The sequence below is a fragment of the Cupressus sempervirens genome, chromosome 7 (genome assembly GCF_028749045.1).
Source record: "Cupressus sempervirens isolate cs-2001-9-10 chromosome 7, ASM2874904v1, whole genome shotgun sequence".
NCBI classification, from domain to species: Eukaryota; Viridiplantae; Streptophyta; class Pinopsida; order Cupressales; family Cupressaceae; genus Cupressus; species Cupressus sempervirens.
Genome location: NC_143124.1, coordinates 69027928 through 69048552, shown reverse-complemented (window position 1 = coordinate 69048552; position 20625 = coordinate 69027928). Strand labels below are relative to the sequence as shown.

The 20625-nt window shown below is 34.1% G+C and overlaps 1 pseudogene; it reads right to left on the bottom strand.

The window, feature by feature from the left end:
* Nucleotides 1–4042: 4042 nt before the first annotated feature.
* On the bottom strand, nucleotides 4043–15620 carry LOC149545531 (leucoanthocyanidin reductase-like; annotated as a pseudogene).
* Between the last annotated feature and the right edge of the window lie 5005 nt (nucleotides 15621–20625).

Below are 20625 nucleotides of genomic sequence, written 5' to 3'. Positions count from 1 at the left end.
GATCAATGTTTCCATAAATTTTGATATATAATATGCCCTAGTTTGGCCATGTTCAGAGAAATTAAATATTTTTTTAGTTTCATCCCATGATGGCCAACAAATTTAATCCCATCAGAATTTTTTTCACAAAAAAAAATAGCAATAAAAATGGTAAAAAGACTATCTTAGAAAAATGGTCATAAATTTCTCTCAGGATATTGGACTTTAGACTTCTTATAGGCATTGGAAAGATAATTTAGAGCACTAAAACTTGGTGTAGGTTTGGTTCTATGATTTTGATATTTTGTTTAGTTTTAGAAACTTGAAAGTTGGATGTTATTTATTTTGAGCACAAATTAGGGCATAACTTGGGCATATAGAGTCAAATTTTAGACTTTGAGTAGTCAACAGAAAGCTCTTGGATAACTCTACATATTGGTTTAGATTTGGTGTAGGTTTGACATGATTTATTTGGTGATATATTAATTTAAATAGTTTATGATATATATTGACTATGGTAACGTTGTGACTTTATGACATTGTATGTTTGGAGATTTAACATTTGATGTCATTGTATACTCAATTTATATTTCATATTAGTCTCATGATGATATGATTATCAATATTTGGGTTGGATACTTATGATGACTTATTGGGTCTACAAGTTGTACCATGTTGTAAGCAATCTATACTTATAGGTTGCATTTATGGCTTGGTTATGGGTTGTCTTTGCCCATTGATCTTTCATTATTGATGCATATTCATAGTAGTGGCTTAGATTTGGGTTGTCTATGACCTAAGTCAAATGATTTTTTGATTTTTCTTTATGTCAAAAGAATGAGATTTTGTTACCAAGTACAATCATGGTGGAGGATTGTGGTTGATTATTTTATGCTAATAGGTTGGACACATTAAGAGTTAGATGCTAAGTTCATGGATGTGATCATGGTGCAATGGATTTGGAATGACATGATTGGATATATAGATACATCATTGATGTTCATTAGTTTGGATTCCTAATTTGGTTATAGTGGTATATTTTTCTAGTTGAGGATCATGGTTATTTGGTTTCTTTTGAGGAGCTCATGATGTGCACTTTGAGTTCTTGGATGGTTTGATGCCTTAGTTGATTCTCATGGTTAGAGGATTGTTTTTTATCATGATTTCATGGATAGCTTGGATACATAGTTTAATGGGAGCTTGTGGTATTGATGGGGTGAGAGTGCAGGATTAGTTTTTGGTTTGGTTTGTATCTTCTTGGGTTTGGAGATCTTGGTTTCGCTTAGTATTGACACTTTGGTAGTGTAGGTGTAGACCTAGAGGATCTTCATGTGGGAGATGAATTTTATGATGCCATAGGTGACATCACTAATACATTAGGGGTCAATTTTTAACAGAAAGAAAAGGTAATGTGGTTTTGGCTTTTTTTTTTCAATTTTAGGCCGATGTCGTTGCAATTGCGACGGCAGGCGTCGCAATTGCAATGCCAGCAGGATATAAGAGAAAAAAAATCCAAAAACCCTCATTTGAATAAAATTGCATGACACAAGGTTCTTCTAAAAGGAAAGGCGCGTGCACGGGAGATCACTTCAGCAAGGTGTAAGGCAAACTTGAGGCATTTAGAGGGGCAGGCAAAAATGCGCATCAGCAAGGTGTAAGACAAATAAACCCATTACTCCTTTGTTCTCCATGTTTTTCAGTGTTTCCATGTCTTAGTCGCTTAATATCATATTTATTTTATCCATTGTTCCTCCATCACAAACTCTTTTCATTTATTAGCATAATTCCAATAACTGATATAATGCCACTCTTTTATAATAGTTTCACTGTAATATCTCATAGCCTGACTTGTATTCAATCTGCAGGATTAGTAATTATCCTCAACTTTGCATTCTCTATTGTCAAGGCACAAATATTTGCTGCTGCTTCTTAGCCAAAAGTATAACCTTTTATCATTAATGTCTCACAGCACTCAAAGATAATCCTCAGACAATCATAACAAATTCATATGAAATTGATTCCATGACAAAACAAAACAAAATCTTTGAGCTCTTCCTTGAGACGGCTTATAGTCAACAGAGCCAGCACTTATTAATCAATCAATATCATATCAAGTAACAATGTCATTGATTTTTGCTCAATAGATGATAAATTCAAAAATATTTTAGTTAGGTTAAATCAGTTCTCAACACTTACATTATTCGGAATATCAGAACTCATTTGCAAAAAGATGCAGCCTTCAGGATTACTTTTAAAATTGTCTTTCCAACCCTTACCAATTTTGTCTCTTTAGAGACTTCACAATAACATGATACTTAGATGCCTTCAAGTACCCCCCCCTAAAGGCACAACAACACAGATTTCCTACTATGTGGCAAGTTGAGGTGAGACTAATCCCTGCAGATGTACCAAGCTACCCATAATTCAGATCCATTAGTAGATACTGAGCTTGAGTCAAACCTGAGACCAATTGGGAGCAAACCCAAAGTCCAAGTGAACTCCACTACACATACAGGCTCAAAAAAGGGTTTGTGGTAAACCACATGAGAATCAAACCAGAGTTGATGTGTAGCATTGAGATCATTAGCCTAAAACTATGACTCATGACCTGCCTTCAGACCAACTTGGCTACACGTGCGCCATTAAAAGGTTTTGTGGTTAACCAGGTGAGAATTGAAACAGATTTGATGCGTAGTCTTAGGAACATTAGCCTAACACTATGCCTCATGACTTGCCTTCGCACCAACTCAGCTACAAATGTGCCCTTTAAAAGGGCTTGTGATACATCTAGAGAGAATAAAACCGGTGTTGATGCATAGACCAGGAACATTAGACTTCACAACAACTCGGCTACACACATACCCCTATTTTTGTCTTCCAAATTTATTATTATTATTTGTTAATAAATACAGTATACTACTTGAGAAAGGGAACATTGCAGAGGTTGATTCATCTCTTTAGGATTTATCATATAGCTCGCTAGGGTTCTTTAAGACCTCATTATGTTATGCTATGAGTTTGTTAGCTATTGCTGTTGCAATCTTGGCTTATGGTCTAACACCCTTGAGTATCCCTGGGTTCAAAGGGACATTTGGGCTTCCCCCTAGTAAGAATAGGGTGATACTATGTAAAATCTTTGGTTTATAAAACCTTGGTACATCATATTTCAGGGCTGCAATTATTTACTAGGTTTGGGGAGGATCAAGAGGTAACTTCAGAGTTGTAAGTTCAGATTTGGACTACCTACAGCAAGGTATCTTCATAGGGACAATGATTAAGATGTAAATTTAGAGTTACAAGTTCAGATTTGGACTTCCTACAAAAAGGTATCTTCATACTTCTGACCATCATTGAGGATGGCAAGAAAAAGGACAAGATTATTAGACCTGGCACTAATTTATGGGGAGTTTGACAAGGTGGTTTGAAAGTTTTTTTGAGAACGGATAAGGTTTGAAGATCAACATTGAGAAATTTGTATCTTTATTTGCATATTTTAATCATCTTTATCTAAGGACAATAAGAGGAAATCAATGTAATCCATTTTTGAAATTTTTGAGTAGAATTAAAGGGATTTTCTGCACTTTCCCAAGTTTAGTGATTATTTGTTCTAGTAGAAAAATAAGATCAATAAATCTGATTATAAATCTGAGTTGGTTGTTAAATTTCTTATTTACAAGTAAATTTTCAAATTTTTTTGTGCCCTATTTTTGGAAATATTTATGTTTCTATTATCCCTATTTGGGAATATAATATATTACATTCAGGTGGAATTTTCAACTAATTGCTCTGACCGCTTTCTTTAACTATGGGTTTGCTTGATGGTAGCAACCCAATTGTTGAGAAAATTTGGGGGTAACCTAGTCGCTTCTTTTTTCAAGGTGATCTGAGTTCGTTATTTCTTTAGTTCACCCTGAGGAATGTTGTTAGGAGGCACAACAACCCTGCATTGTCCTATGGATGATTCTCTTGTTGAGTTTGTATGGTTGCAACGGGTTTTATATTATAGTAGGATTACAATTTTGTCTTGAGCTGCATGGTTATATATTTGCAATATCATTTTTTTCTACAAGAGCAGCAAAGATGCCAAAAGAATTGAAGTCAAATTCCTGAGTTGTGTGCCATAACCATAATACAGTGCAGTTTTTGGAAGGGAATGCAGGCTCACAGTATCATATTCTGTGTAATGGAATAAAATGCAACATATTCTTTCAGAAATAGTGGTCAATTTGCAATAGATCAGATTACAAGTGCATTGTTATATCATGTAATTCCAATCAAAATTTTAATAGTCCAGCACATTGATAAAGTTAATTGTAATAGGCTAGCTCATTTCAAGAGTTAATTGTAATTCTCTCTTTTTAAAAGAGCCTGTAACATTATTGATCATGGCATTATATTTTATGTAAACAAAAGTTTGCAGTAGTTTCCTACTATCTACCATAGTAGTAAAAATATTCTTAGTAAAAAAAAGGCAAACCAAAAGATTCAAAAATTATCGAACTATCACGAATCAATCAAGAAAAAATCATATTTTCAACACACATATTGTTGCACTTGAATTGTTGCACTTATAGTTGACATTTGACACTTGGAGTTGATATGCATGTTTCTTTGAGGTGGGTGATAAAAAAGAGCTCATCAATTTTCACTGTGTTATCTTCTGGCTACAAGTCTACACCATTCTTCACTATTTTTTATTTATACCTAATACAATTTTATTTTTTAAAATGTTTATCACTGCCACAATTTTTTACAGTTGGCTTCTTTGTATTAACGCCTATAAGGAGCCATTGGATATTGGAAGATAAAGGTTATAAATCTCAGGTAGTTTGTCTGCGAGATTTCTTTTGGATTTGGCTATGTTACATGAAATACTGAAGTAAGATGCACTGATTTCAACCCATTCTGATTGATTTTTATAGATTCTTATAACCAGTTCCATATGTTTAATTACATTTAGACACTATCTTTTAATGCTTTATTTCGGTGTGCTACATATTCTATTTCATATTTGTGATATATGATGAAAGTATTATAACATATGGAGGAATAGTCCATGAGTGGCGTGGCCAGTTGAAATGGTTTTAGTTTCAATTTTACACCATTTGATACAAATAATCAGTTTACCAATTGACCCCTAGGTTCATTCCATTTGTAGTAAAATCTTCATTACATAGAAAATGTTCACAAAATCTATGTCAATGCTCACACATCTTCTTGGACTTACGCAAATCCATGTCAATCCTCACACATTTTCTTGGACTTATGCAGGAACTATGCTACCCTGCAGCTCTTGTTAAATATGTTATCAACTTGACTTTTCTATTAAAGGCTCTCATGCTGAATTGAAAGCCAGGTAAAGAAAAATATATTATACACTATTTTTTTGGTACCCTGTGCAGCACAAAAAACTTGTTCTTACTATAAGAAAATTTTCTTTTCTTTTGTTTCATTGCAGATCTCCTACTTGCACGGAGGTTTCTCCCCATCATTGGACACACTTGATAACATTCAAGCTTTGAATCGCATACGAGAAGCGCATCTATACACATAAGTATAAAATTCTTCTTTTCCCACAACACATATAACAACAATTTTAAGTGCTTGCAAGGTATATACTTATGAATAAATATTACATCCTGATTTAAATGTATGAAAACAATTTTCATTCCTTTTAAGCTTCATTCATCTCGAGGTGCAATTCACAAACTCAAGAATAGTGGCTTTTTTCTTTAGGATACCTTTAGGGGAAGAGTATGTGAATGGCCCCTCGTGTCTGGAGTCTAGTTTAGAGAAGATGGCTATTTACACTGCTAAGGTTTGTTGAATCTAATTCTGAATAACATTGCTTGCTATTGTTGAATCTAATCTAATGTATATTTTAACTAGACTTGTAGCTTATATGTTTTTAAATTTTTGTTAGGCCTTGTAGTTTGTATAATTTGATTGCTGGAGAGCTTCTACAGCTAAGCAAGAAGGTTGTTGCACGAGTTATAGCCACGGGCTCGGGTATGAAAATTGTTTTTTTTTTATTCTAATGTATATTTTAACTAGACTTTTAGCTTATATGTTTTGAAATTGCCTTTAGTGGCTTAATGTTGTAAGGTCTTTTGAAATAAAACCTTCAGGCGGTTGGTCAAAGTTTTACAAATAATCTTAGGAATAAAGTCAAAGAAAGTATTTTTAAAATATTAAAGTATTTAGCTAGGTCTAAGAAGATTTGTGTACTTTCGACAGTTTTGCTTAGTTTGTGAAAGTTGTAGACCGAAGTTTTCATAGCCTAATTTTTGCTTCCTGCAAAGAACGATCATGTCAGATAATATAAGTGAAGAACGAAACAAGGAGACAATCGCTAGATTTTGGTCTAACTTGAAAAGAAAAGGTGATGGAAAATTTTATTGTCTTTGCAAATTTGTAAGGGCTTAAACCATAGAAGACTGCTAATCAAAACAGTTAAGAGACATTGTAGGGAGAATGGTCACATTGAAGGGGGGCATGACTATCATCCACTGGTAAGTTGTTCATTATATCATTTTAACAATTTATATACATATGAAATCACTTGATGATGAGTTGATGATCATGGTTTATTTATGTTAATCAATTTTATATATGTTGATCTTCCTAGGGAAGTACATGATATGAACCACAACAATCCAAAGAATATGGTTTTCAAAGTGGAGGAACATGGAGGTGCAAATATCCAAGGTGAAGATAATGATCCCATGGAAGATGACGATCATGCACCAGAAAACAAAATTGAAGAGGATGGTATTTATACATTGATCCATGACACATCTAGTCCAAGCGTATTTTATCATGATGATGATGATAGCCTCGATGTACCTCTACTTCAAAAGGCATACGAGCCCCTATACAAAGACTCCCAAACAACTCTTCTCTCTGTTGTATTGTTGTTGTTGAACTTGAAGGTTATGAATGGTTTATCCAAAATAACATGTCACGTATGTTAAGGTATGTCATATATGTCTTTATAGTTAACAAAGGGTGAATGATGTACCACTAATATTGTTTATATTAACAACTTATATTTTTTGTTGTAGATTGATAGGTGAGTTTTTGTTAACATCATTAAATATTCTACCTCGCTCATATCAAAAATTAACTGTTGTTATGAAAGATATTGGAATGGAGTATGAAGCAATACATGCTTGTCCCAATGATCATATTATATATTATAAAGAACATGAATTTGCAGCACAATGCCCTATATGTCATACGAGTAGATATCAAACATATCGACTAACAAAAAAGGTGCCTTAAAATGTTCTTCGTTACATCCCCATTATTCCACGGATGCGACAATTATTTAGGTGTAGTAGCTTGGCTCAATTTATGGATTATCATGCACACAATAGAAGTCGAGATGGCATTATTTGAATCCCTGCAGATGGCTTGACATTTATGCACATAGAGGAAAAGTGGCAACACTTCAAAGAAGAACCTCGTAATCTCAGGCTTTCATTGGCAGCAGACGGTGTCAATCCATTTGGAGAGATGAGATCTATTTACTCAGTGTGGCCTATTTTTGTTATCAACAATAACATTCCTCCGTGGATGTCAATAAAGAGGGAGCACATTATGTTGGCAATGATTGTTCCAAGTATCTTATCATTTGATAGTTATTAATTTACATGTACTTACAAATCTTGTAGTAAAATAGTCACAATAATTATGTAATGTTACTGTTCACTCAAGTAGGTAAATATCAAGTAAAAGATATGAATGTATATATTAAGCCTCTTATCGACGAGTTGGTGGAGTTATGGAACGGTGTCACTATGTATGACGTGTCTAGACCAATAGGACAAAGACAATTTCAATTCCATGCAATACTTGCATGGACAATACATGATGCCCCAGGGCTAACACATTTTTGTGGTATGTTATAGTGAATTCAAGTTGCACACAATAATTCTAATTATAAAAATCAACATATTTAATAATCCAATTACATCATTATCTTGTAGGTCTTCAAACAAAGGGAAAATTTGCATGTCCAATTTTGTGGTCCACAGATGAAATCTCGTCATTCAAAAAGTTTAGGAAAGTAGGTGATTGATGAGTGTAGACACTTCCTCCATAGGAATCATAAGTATCGAAGTATGAAAAAACCTCTTTTCAATGGGAAAGAAGAGACTACATCAAAGCCACAAAGAATGACACCTCGCCTATGAAAGTTGAAATATAATAGAATTAATCATCGATGTAATGTCGTTCTACCTAATGGTTTATGTTTGTAATTTATATATTTCTATTGTGATTTTTGTTGACTAATTTTGTAATTGATGATCGTGAAGGTCGTCAAGGCAATACTGACAACCTTCCAAAGGGACTAAAAAGCTATCCTAGAGAATTTAGTAGGTTTCCCTACTATGAGCACTTACAAATTGTGCATTTTTTTGATACTATGCATATTGGAAAGAATATAACAAAGACATTGTGGGAAATATTGGATGGAAGGCATGACAAAGAAAAAATTGTCAAAATTTGTAATGACATACATGAATCCAATCATGCATTGAAAAATTTCATTCACTCAAATAGCAATAGAGATCAGATTAATATAAGTGCCCTTCCATGGTTATTAACAGAGCAGCAAAGTGATGCCATAAAAAAAGTCATACGAAAAATTTGATTTCCCACAAGATTTGCTGCGAACATAAACAATCTCATATCAAAAAAAAAGTGAATTTTGGCTAGGGCTCAAAACGCATGATTGGCATACTTTCGTCAAGGTAACTTATGTTCTTCTGTATTTACAATATATTCATAAACTACGTGTATTGTTCGTTATGTTATGTTAGAAAACAATGAAATGATTGGTTTATAATTACTGCAGTACGTGCTTCCTCTATCTCTCCCAGAGAACTTCAAAAATAACATCAAACAAGTGATATACGATCTTGGAAAATATATGAGGTAAGCAGTAATATCTGTTCAATTTGTTGTATATATTTATTATATTCATGATTTGCTTTTCTTGCTATGTAATCTATTGTATATTATTTTGTAAAGTCTCATATCTATATATTTTTTGTGACTTGAATCTCTTAATGTAGGTGGTTTTCATCTAACGAAATCCATAAAGAAGATATAAACTATTGGAAGAGAAGAATTCCTCATTTACTGTGTGAAATGCAAAAGTGTCTACCTCCAACTTTTTTCAATGCACAGGAACACTACCTCATACACCTAATTGAGGAGATTGAATTGTGTGGACCTGTAAACACTAGGTCAATGTGGATGGTTGAGAGGCATTTGAAATCTTTGAAGGCTTTGGTTTGACAAAGAGCACATCCTGAGGATTCTATGGTAGAGGGATATATGGTATACCAGACTACGGTGTACATGACTGAATATCTTCCTAAGTTTGCATCAAATATCCATGTAGATCACATTTGGGATCTTGAGCCTTTTAAAAAATTAGAAGGGGAGTACTTGATGGGGAAAGGTACATTGAGGAAAGTGAGAGGTAATAAATTATAAGATGTTATTGTAATAAATTATTTCTTAATCTTCAAAATATATTGGTTGTAAGTTGTCTATTTTTTTTTTGTACAAGTGCTCGAGAGTGGGATGCACTACATTTGTATATTGCAAACAATCTTGATTGGATGATGGTATGGATTGAATGATGTCAACATTCTGGTTGCACATTAACATGGGAAGGTGTATCTTCATTGGTTAAAGAAGCTCATCGTAATGGAGATTCCAATGTTACAAAAAGGGAAATAGATTTAGCACGTGGTTCAAGAGATTTCTAGGTACGTACAAATTTATTAATCACCCGTATGTTTATCAACTCGCGATACAATAATTTTGATATGTTTCACATATTATTGCAGGTTAAACACCACAAGGCTATGTTCTGTAATGATCAGGAATTTCATTTCAAAGTGTTGGATGACATGAAGAAAACTTGTGATTCAAGAATAACTAGAGTCTTTCAAGTGACTAATATTTCATCTAGAAATGACTTACATCCTCAAGAGTCTAAAAATTGATACTATGGCATTTTGGATGAGATACTTGAGTGTGACTTTAGTTCCTTCAAATTAGTACTCTTCATTGTCAAATGGTATAGGCTACGACTTAATCCAAATGATCCTGATAGAACTGTTATTGAACATGATAATGGATTTACAATGGTTAATACAAGGTCGTTTGAGCCAATTGGGGATGAGCCTTATGTTCTTCCAAGCCAATGTGAGGAGGTATTTTACTCAGAGGTTCCACATAAATTAGGTAGGTCATTTGTTGTTAGACATGAATCGAGAGGAAGGCCAATAAAGTATAATGCGATGGAAGAAGAAGATACTAAAGAAGTAGAAGATGATGTAGATGGTGATCACGATCGACAATTATTGGATGATGTTCCTGACACAAACTTTCATGAAGAAGAAGAAGAAGATGATGAAAATGATGCTGCTCCTGATGATGATGATGAAGATGATGTTGATGTTGATGATGATGTTGATGATGACGACGAAGACGACGACGACGATGGTGAGGATGATGATGATGACAACGGTGATGATGATGACGAGAACGATGATGATGATGATGATGATGATGATGCCAACGAGGATGATGATGATGGAATTTAGAGGTATGCCATCAATCCTTAATCTATTTAATATTCATTTCTTGATAGAAATATTTTTGTCTTATATATATATGGTTACATAGTTTATTCATTATCTATTTAAAAGCTACAAGTTTCAACTACAAATAGAATACTGCTAATCTAAATTAACTATTAATCTAAATTAATTAAATAAAACTATTTAAAACACATATTGATGTGTGAATGGATTGAGCCTTATTTTCTTTCAGGTCAAAAGCATTTGTAAGTGTTTAGTTTAGAAAAGGGAATTCATTAAATATCTATAAAAGGGAGTTTTACCTAGAACATCATAGGGAAAACATAATATAAGTGCTTACCCAATTTTTTGGTTAATAATTCTACCTCCGTAGGTGATGTAGAGACCCTAGGTGGTCTTGCAATCATTCATAACAAGAGGGACTTCCATAGTGTTCTCACAACACCAACCAAGCATCTTCATAAGATCCCTCTCCTTGATCCAAGCCAACTCCATAACCTATCAGAGTGCACACCAAATCCTTATGCCACCTTAGGTTCTACATCTTTGGAATAATCCCATGAATGTCCCTCAATCCATCTAATAGATTCATCCAAGCAATCTAATCAACAAACTATCAAATGCTCACAATGCATCAATAGGTGCCAAACTTGACTTCACCTTAACTAGGTGTTTCCTCCACCTCCACACACATCAAAAAACTTCAAATAGCATGTCTCCAAGGTGACTAAGCCCACAACTCATCAGCTGATACAAAAACCCAGTTTTAGCCCTTCACTAGGCCTACTTCCTTAGTAGGCTTATAATGTGAGCCTGACTTAAGTGTTTTATTGTGTACCTTTTTATTTTTTTAAATTTTATGTGATGCTAATGATGGATGTGACTATGATTATGATGTGATTATGCTCATGATAATTGAATTACATTTGTAGGAAACTGAACCCCTTTCAGGAGCATCCCGCACAGTCTCATGGATCGATAGGTATAAGTCAATACTCCTTATAGACAGTCTATTTAATACACTTATCAATAGTAAGATTGATGTATTCTAAGATCTCTCCCATTTGTAGGTACCAGGGAATAGGTATTTTTTAGAAGTGTCTTCCTCGAGTGAGGGAAATATAGGAATAGAAGAGGAAAGTGAGACATGCAGTTTATCTAGAACAAGGAGATTAACTAGAGGTCAAAGGACTAGAAGGAAATTCAATAAGTGCATGAAATTTTTCCTTGCTCAAGGGGGGTCATGCTCTTATGATGATGAGATGGAAGGTGACATCGAGGTGCCCTTGAGGTACCAACATCTATAGAAACATTGGGTACCCAAGGAACTTCCTCCAATAAACACTAATTTTTGTGTTAACGAGAGGATATATCACATAGCACCATCATCACTACATGGTTTGGGCCTATTTTCTATTGACAGCATAAAGGTGTATTACAAAAAAGTTTTTGAATTGATGGAGTATGTTGGACCATGTTACGATTACAAAAGTTGGATGCATATTGTTAAATATAAAAAAAGTATGCGTAGGTATACCCTCTCGACAAATTATATACAATAGCAAGACAATAATCAAAGTAAAAGTGTGGCTATATACATTGATGGAAGGCCAAAAGCAATAGGGAATATTGCGAGTTTTATAAATAGTACACGACTTGGGTCAACTATAAAGCAACCCAATTGCATATTTGAGGCACGTGAGGGAAATCGTGTATTCATCTGTGCGATAAAATCAATACGTGCAGGGGAAGAGCTTCTTATTGATTACAATTTGAACTGCATAGATAGAAACGAGGCTACTATCATGGGGGTGGTACATACTATTAAACCAACTTCTAATCAATGACTCCAACATACCATTTAGTCAATAAATTTTTTGCTAACATTTTTATACTTGATCTTTGACACAGGGGCACAATATGGAGCAACTGCCCAGAGGGGATGCTGGCGATGTTCCCGACTCATCTACACACGAGCAGGTAAAACTCATTGTAATTGTGCAAACTAGATAGAAGCAAAATGTTATTTTTTTAATGTTGTTTTCTTCATTGTTTTGGAGTAATTTTGATAATACTAATACTATTGTTGTCACAGAGGGCTAGTGGTCAGAGGGAGGGAAAGGAACACGCAGTCCCTGATCAGCAACCCCCCCCTGAGGAGGACCATTTTTATATTGATTTAGCAGACACCGATGACCTGATTGGTTCGACTAAAAAGTTGCTAAAGAAAATTGGCAGAGAAATTTTACATTTGGCAACCATAAAGCCTACTACTCAGAAAATAAGAGAAAGGGGAGTTGAATTGATGCACACCTTTGAAACCTTAAAAGTAACTATTAATGAAATTTTTAATTATAATAAGAGTTCAATAATGGTTTTTATGTTATGCTCTTTTATGGCATTAATTAAAATATGGATGTGTTGTCTTTACAAAGTTTTTTGCATGATTTCGAGCCCCGTTCCCATGATGAGGGTGTTGTAGGTGGTTCAGGTAGATCACATGTTCCATTCCCCACTTCTTTTTTCCACTAAATATATATAGGAATGATCATAATCATTGACAATACATGCTCGAACAATCCTTTTTTTAATGCTCTAACAATCTTGTCCATGCTAGTCCACGCGTTCTATATTTATGCATGCTCTAACAATTTTATTCTTCAACTTCACATCAATTGAATCTTATGATGATGCCACCTCCATCCAGGACAACCACAAATCTCTTTTTGATTGCTGAGTCAGCAACACGCAGCTTACAAGCATCGACTGTTGCACCATCTACTGGTACACAAATCCCTCTTTTTCTCTCTTATGACAGCAACAAAACAGTTTTTTTTTACAACTTTTTAACATCAATTATCATTTGTTCTTTTATACTTCGTGACAAAGACTTATGAAACTTATGAAACTTTTTGCAATAGGAGCTATAGCATCATTTCCTGGATGTTCCTATGTTCCTAGTACGGGAACAATGAAGGATGTCACATTGATCGTCATCGACGATGAAGGCATTCCATTAAAAGTAGCCAAAGTTCCAGATACTTTAAAGTTATTATTATTCTATAGTGATATAATAGTAATTTAGTTTTTGATCACTCTTCATCGACTAATGATCCCATGATTATTTTGTAGGGAATGATCTTTTTTGGAGAAAACTTGGTGATGAGTGTTTGCGAATATTCGGGCCCACCATGTGTACCTGGTGGAACATCATATCCTAACTAAAACCCCAAACCACTATTTTGATTTCATATCATTGCTATAATAGTTTTCCTTTTCATCTATTTCTTGAACTATATATATTAAAGGTAGCTTCACTTCATTTATGAGTCTAACACGTTTTTTTTTACTTAAAAGGTGGAATAACCAACGCAAACCGTTGAAGGATAATCTTATAGAGAGCATGACCCAACTCTTTGGACCTCGTGCATTTGAGAGAAACAAGCTCCTTGAAAAAGCTGGTTTATGTTTGAAGTATATTAGGGACCAGTACAAAAAAAATTTACGAGATAACCCCAGGTATGAGTGTCCACCCTATGTCCTGAGGCTGAGTGGTAGGCTCTGATTTTGGATGGAAAGTATAAAGCTGACAAGAAAAATAATACTACACAAGTGGAGAGTACAACAAGGTATGTGATACTATTGAGAATCTAATTATGTACTAATTAACCTCTATATTTATACTATCTAACATATTTCAAACTTTTCATAGATTGCCTGACACATCAAAGGCAAAAAAGGCAAGACTCTGCAATCTAGATTAGTGAAGATTCCTTCATTTACTAATATGACATTATTTAAAATCTCACCCTTGATTTTTCCATCTCCATAGATTTCAAACTGATCTTGGGGAGGAGCAAGCTCAGAGGGATGGGTATGATAAAAGTAAGGCCACCTAGCAATAGAATTGCAGCAGATGTAAGTGTATGGAATGTTGGATGCCTCAATTTCCCTCCTAACAACTCTCTTTTCTTTGTAAAAGCTTAGCCTTGGTTCTACTGGATTGGCCCTATCTATATCATGCCCAAATTCTGAAGGAAGAAACCTCTACATTAAAGTTCAATAATTCTTAAGTCTATTACAGTTAACAAGCATTCATGGTAATAATGTTAGGGTCCTATGTTCTGACCTTAATAGTGCCAATTTCTTTAATGGCATCTACAATCTTAAGCTGATCTGTAAGTTGACCACTGCCCACAATTCAAATAACAATATCAATGCCTTGCATGGCCTTTACCATTGAATTATGATCACTTAAATCTCCCTGCAGAACACCCATTATAATATACATGCACATTAATAAGACCCATTACTGGACATGTAGACATTAATAAAACCCATTACAACACAATTTTTTACAACTATAATATAGCTCACGATCCCAACCAAATTAGACTCATTGATAAGGAGATCACTGACTGAACACCCCTTCTTAACATAATTTCTAAATACCCAACTTCACAACAAGACAGTCGAACATGATTATTTGTGAGATGACTGCTATCTAACAATTTAGCAAATAGCTGCAATAGTAGTTACCATGAACAAACAAGCAAAGCTTAATCATATATTCTAAACCTATATGACCAATCAAAAAAATCTATAGTCTGTAAAATCAATATTTTAAACAAGTACACACACTTTACAACTATGCCATACATATCTACCAAAAAATCTTAGTTATGAACAGAGCTAGTGACATACATAGACAATGTTAACACCAGAATCTTTCAATTCATGGAGGCACTTTTCTTTGGCAGAATCATGGGTAGTGATGGGTCTAATGAGAGAATAGGTAGAATGGCCTGCATTTATAGCTGCAAGAGCAACAAAGCAACCAATATAACCAGTGGCTCCAATCACTAATATTTTACTTTTCTCATCATTCACAAAATCCTCATATGAAGAAATCTCACAAATGGAGGCCATGGTTGAGACTGAATTTTCCTCCAATAGTTGAGAATAAAGGCAGTGATTGAAAGAATGAGGGAATGTAGCAGCACTTGCAGCCATTTTTATTTCCAAAGAGCTGAACTAACTCTTACCCAAATTAAGAATTTGGAGAAAATATGTTGGTACAAGCAAAGCATACAAACACGCAACATTTATATAGTAGATTACTACATCAAAACTGCTCGATTTTTCTCCTATTATATTGTGATGGATATAGATGATTTTTTGTTGATATTTTAACTACCCTCCATTGGAGGATGAAAAAATGCAAGTAAAATTCACCATACCATGCAAAAATGCAGGGCTCAGAGTTCAAGAGATGCCTCACAGAAGAGGATAAGAGAATTGGCTTCCAACAAGGCTATAGAGCCATGGTTGAATGGCTATGAGCTGAAATTAGTGTGGAAGCTTCTAATAATGATGCATTTGAGCCATAGGTAAATAAGCTAAATGAAATTTATTTCAAATTGAATAATTTACCAATTAGTCTATTTGATGTTAAGTTCCAATATAAAGTGAGTATATCTGTTTTAAGAAAGCAATGATAACAATGCATAGGATGTTGGAATGCAGCCTGACAATCCTTCTACACAATCTATGGGTGCCGAAGGTTCGCATGATGTGCACCCCAGTGGTGGAGGTATACATTTGCTATTAAATTTTGTATATGTAATTTCAATTGGTGTTTGGATTAAAGTAATATTTTTTATAGCAGCTGTAGAGGATCTTAGGGGTCAATGTTTCATGATCGTGTTGACATTGAGTCCAAACAAAATGATGTGGTCAGATCAGGTAAAGAGCACCACAGTTATGTTATTTAAAATAATTAAATACTTGTTACAATTATAATAAATTATTTTTAATTTAACTCTTTTATTTGTTATTGTAGAGGACCCCCCTTTGCAACAACATAGGAATTTGAGATCATCAAGAACAGAGAATAGAACAACTGATGAGGGGGGAATTGATGATGACACTGATGCTCCTCTTAGAGCTTACATAGAAAAAAGAAATAGAAATAAAAAAAAGAAATTATTGTCATCTACATACCTTAATTGATAATGAATGAATGTTATGTCTCAATGAATTTAATTATGTGCTAATGAATGTTCATAAATTATGTGTTAATGCAGAATATTGATGAATGTTGCATGTTAACAAATCTAATGTGTTAATGAATGTTATCATGTGATATTGATTAAATGTTACATTTTATTAATGGTTGAAAGAATGAATGAATGTTAGATGTTAACGGGGAATGTAGAGTGATGTTAGGGGGAGGGGGTTGGGGCCAAATGAGCTTCCACCTTCACGTGGTTGGCCCTGTTTAGTAGAGAATATTAAACTATTCTTGAAACAAAGTGAAGCTCAATAAGATACTAACAATAGGTAGAAACAAGAAGCAATAACAAGCTCCTTCTAGAACATAACTCTTACCAATTATTTCTATCTTCCCCACACATGGAATCTCCATCATATTCTCATATGTCTGCAACAAAATTAGAATAACTAACCAAAAATAACTCATATTTTCATACTTCTCCATGCTTGGAATATAATCACCTTGTTTAGCCTTCCCTTGGCTCTTCATCTCCATTGTCTTCTCATCCTTCTCTTTGCACCTTGAGACCTCTACTGTTGTCTGCAACAAGTCTTCACACCCTTACCATTTGCCTTGGTATACCAACTCCTAGTTGGTGGCTGTTCTATCCAATTTAGTCATCATTGTCTTTGTGAATTTTCTTTGTCCAACTTTCAATGGACACCATATAGAACCAATCAATATCATATCTACTTCTCTAAGCCTTGTTTCTTTTCTATTTACATTAGCATTTGTACTTTTCATCTTTGTTCCAATCATCTCCTTTCCCTCAAGCCCTTCAAGACCTGGTCTTTTTCTGTCTTCATCAACATCCTTTCTCTTTACCTCTACTACAACCTTTTGAACCTTTTTGGTGTTAGGTTCTCCTTGCTCTTCAACACTTGATTGCTGCTCATTTGTTATTTGTCATTCAAATGGACAACTTGTCTTCATATCATCCTTTTCTAGGTTCTTTTCCTCAACCTCATTCTCATTAGCTATTTGCTTCAAAGCATCATCCTTTTTTATCAAAACATCTTCCATTGCTTCACCATGTTCCTCTTTTCTTAGGAACCTTTCCCTCTCAAAGATGTCAATTCTTTCTAACACCTTCGAAGTTGTCTTGTGCTCCTCCAATGGTGTTAATACCATCTTCTCTCCATTATTTGTGAAAGTGTAGGTGTTCTTTTTGACATCATGTAGGGATCTCTTCTCAACCTACCAAGCCCTTCCTAAAATTATATGACAACCACTCAAAGGTGCAATGTCACACAACACAACATCATTATACAATCCAATGGTGAAGGGAACATAAGCTTGCTCCTTCACATCAACACAACATCCAACATCCAATCCTTGTGCTTTGTAAGGCCTAACATGTGCTATTATTGGTAGATTCAATTTGTTAACCATCTCAAATGAAATAAGATTTGTAAATGAACCACTTGAAAAAATAACCTTTTAAAATTTCATAGATTGGAACATGAGATTGGATGGCTTGAAGCTGGGAAGCCTTTCTATCCAACAATGTTTGATCCTGTACTTCAGATTTTTAGTCATGACCAACCACTTAGTTGTTTGGGAAGACCCAGGTATGTAATTGCATTGTATTAGATATGGTTTACGTTTTTGTCAAGATTCTATTACTACAAAAATGTTGTGCAGGCTATAACTTCTAGTTGTATGGTGTTTTAACATAATTTTTGTTTTAATTTGATTTAGTTAGATTGAAAAATGTCTACACAGTTACTGCTAGAAGCTCTTTCAATTTTCACCTAATAGAATGTAGAAATCTCATGTCTTCAAATGTTTAATAGAATATGTATATGAATTTTGCTCACTTTCTTTTATTGCAGGTCAATTATTCAACTAATTTTTTGGGATCGACATTTGAACTTCCATTTTTAGAGGTTAGAAAGTTAGGCTTAGAAACTCAAGTTATGGTGAACCATGCTTGGACATCAATGTTTGGTTCAAATAATAGTAAATCTACACAGGAATCTCAATCTAAGAGAAGCTCTAAGGTATTCTTTTGTTCAATAAATAAGTTTTGTTCTTGAATTGTGTTCATCATTGAGGTTGTACTGAGATTTGAAATGATCTATTGTTTTAAGTTCTTTCTATCAAGCTTTTGAGTTTTCTCTCCAATTCATGCCTTTTTGGATTTTGGATTTTTTGGACTTCGGTTATGGTAATTTTTATAACCTTGTGAGTAAAGGAAAAAATAATTGGTTCTAGTTTTTAGGATTGTAACAAGTCCAAGCAGGTCTTGTGTCATTTGTTGCTGGTTGCTAATACTAGTTTAAGAGCATAGGATGGTTTAATGTAACCTTGATCTTATATTTGATATGGCTCATTAGATCTACTTCCTATTTCCTTTTTATTTTCTCTATCCCTTGATTTTAACATTGTGTCAACAGAAATTAATGGATTAATCTGTGTTGTGGTTCTAATGTCATTTTCAATTTATCAATTCTCTTTTAGGTCATATGTATAAATTATTAATGTTATATTTGTGTAGGTATTGTTGTATGGTGGACAAGTGACCTCATGGAAGAGTGAAAATGGAGAAGAGTTACTTTTCATGAGTAGTAAGGTGACTGTGACATCACTAATGAATTCATTATTTATTCCTTAGTTACTAATTAAGAAACTTGTAACTTTATAAAACTTGACAAACCCAAATTTGACTTGGACTCAACTCAACAAAATTTCCAAACATAAAAAAAGCACATTTAACAACATTTATAAAACTGATATCAGAGAGAAAATAAGTGGTTTGTCATTCATTCACAAACAATAAAGAAGCTTAATACAATCACGGTGTTATATGATAAAAAATTGCAATTACAATTAATATTTTACAAATTTCTTCTATGAGTAGAACTTATTAGTGGCTATGTGGGTGCTCTTGAAGTTGATGATATTGATTCAACTTGAGAAAAATTATCTCTTTAATAGGCATATTGTAGGTAGCTGCATCCATTCACATACCTTCTGCCTTCTTATGTGGTTATACCTTCTGCCCATTCTGCTACTTCTTTATTAATTTTAGTTTTACCTTCCTTAAAAAAGAGTGTCTCTTAGGCTCATCCATATCATTGACAGTTGAATTTAAATATGAAAGTATGTCATGAAGGTCAATGAGAGGTAGATGCTAAATGTATTGCACAAGAACAGGGTTATTTAAGTACTATTGAGTCAGTATTTTGCACTTCTTGGTGTGGAGGGCTTCAAATGTGCTCAAATTCCACTCACAACTAGAACTGCTACAGGGCTGGCAAACTTCGAAGATTGTGCACCACAATCTTCTCACTAGAAATCTACAAAGACAAAATTTAGAGATTGAAAAGCTGGGAAATAAATTGAAAGTTTTAGTAAATGATTGATTGATTTATTTATTTGTACTAAGTTGTTACTTTTCTAATGTATAAAGGTGAAGATAACAGCCTTATGTCTGTGTCCTTGTAAACTTCTTCAAAATTTTGTCCTTAAGGTCATTGTGAGGGACCATCCTCTATATTCATGTGTTGGGGCCATCCACGATGTTAACTTTCAAATTGTGTTTATTTCTATTTTTCAATTTACTAATGCCAAATATTGGTAAGTGGTGTAAAAAGTACAAATCTAACTGCCACTCCAATGCATAGTGCTATGTACAAAAGACCGATTCGTGCATATGTAGAAGAAAAGGGTTTCCATGAGCTAGAGGTGGAGAATTTAAATCCTAAAGCTACTTGTCTCCATACAACAACCACAACATTTAAACTAAGAAAGAGGAAAAACTGAAGCCTCACTTGAAAAAGGAAGAACAAGAAAAAACCAAGTTAGGAAGTGAATGGGAGGAAGATTTTCAGAATCTAACCTTAATAGACCACCAAAAATAGTGGTAACAAGATACAAGGAGAGAAAATAGTTTTTGACACTTGGAAGGAATAGAAGCAGTTAATTTTTTGAGTCCTCCTTCTGTCACAAATGAAATGA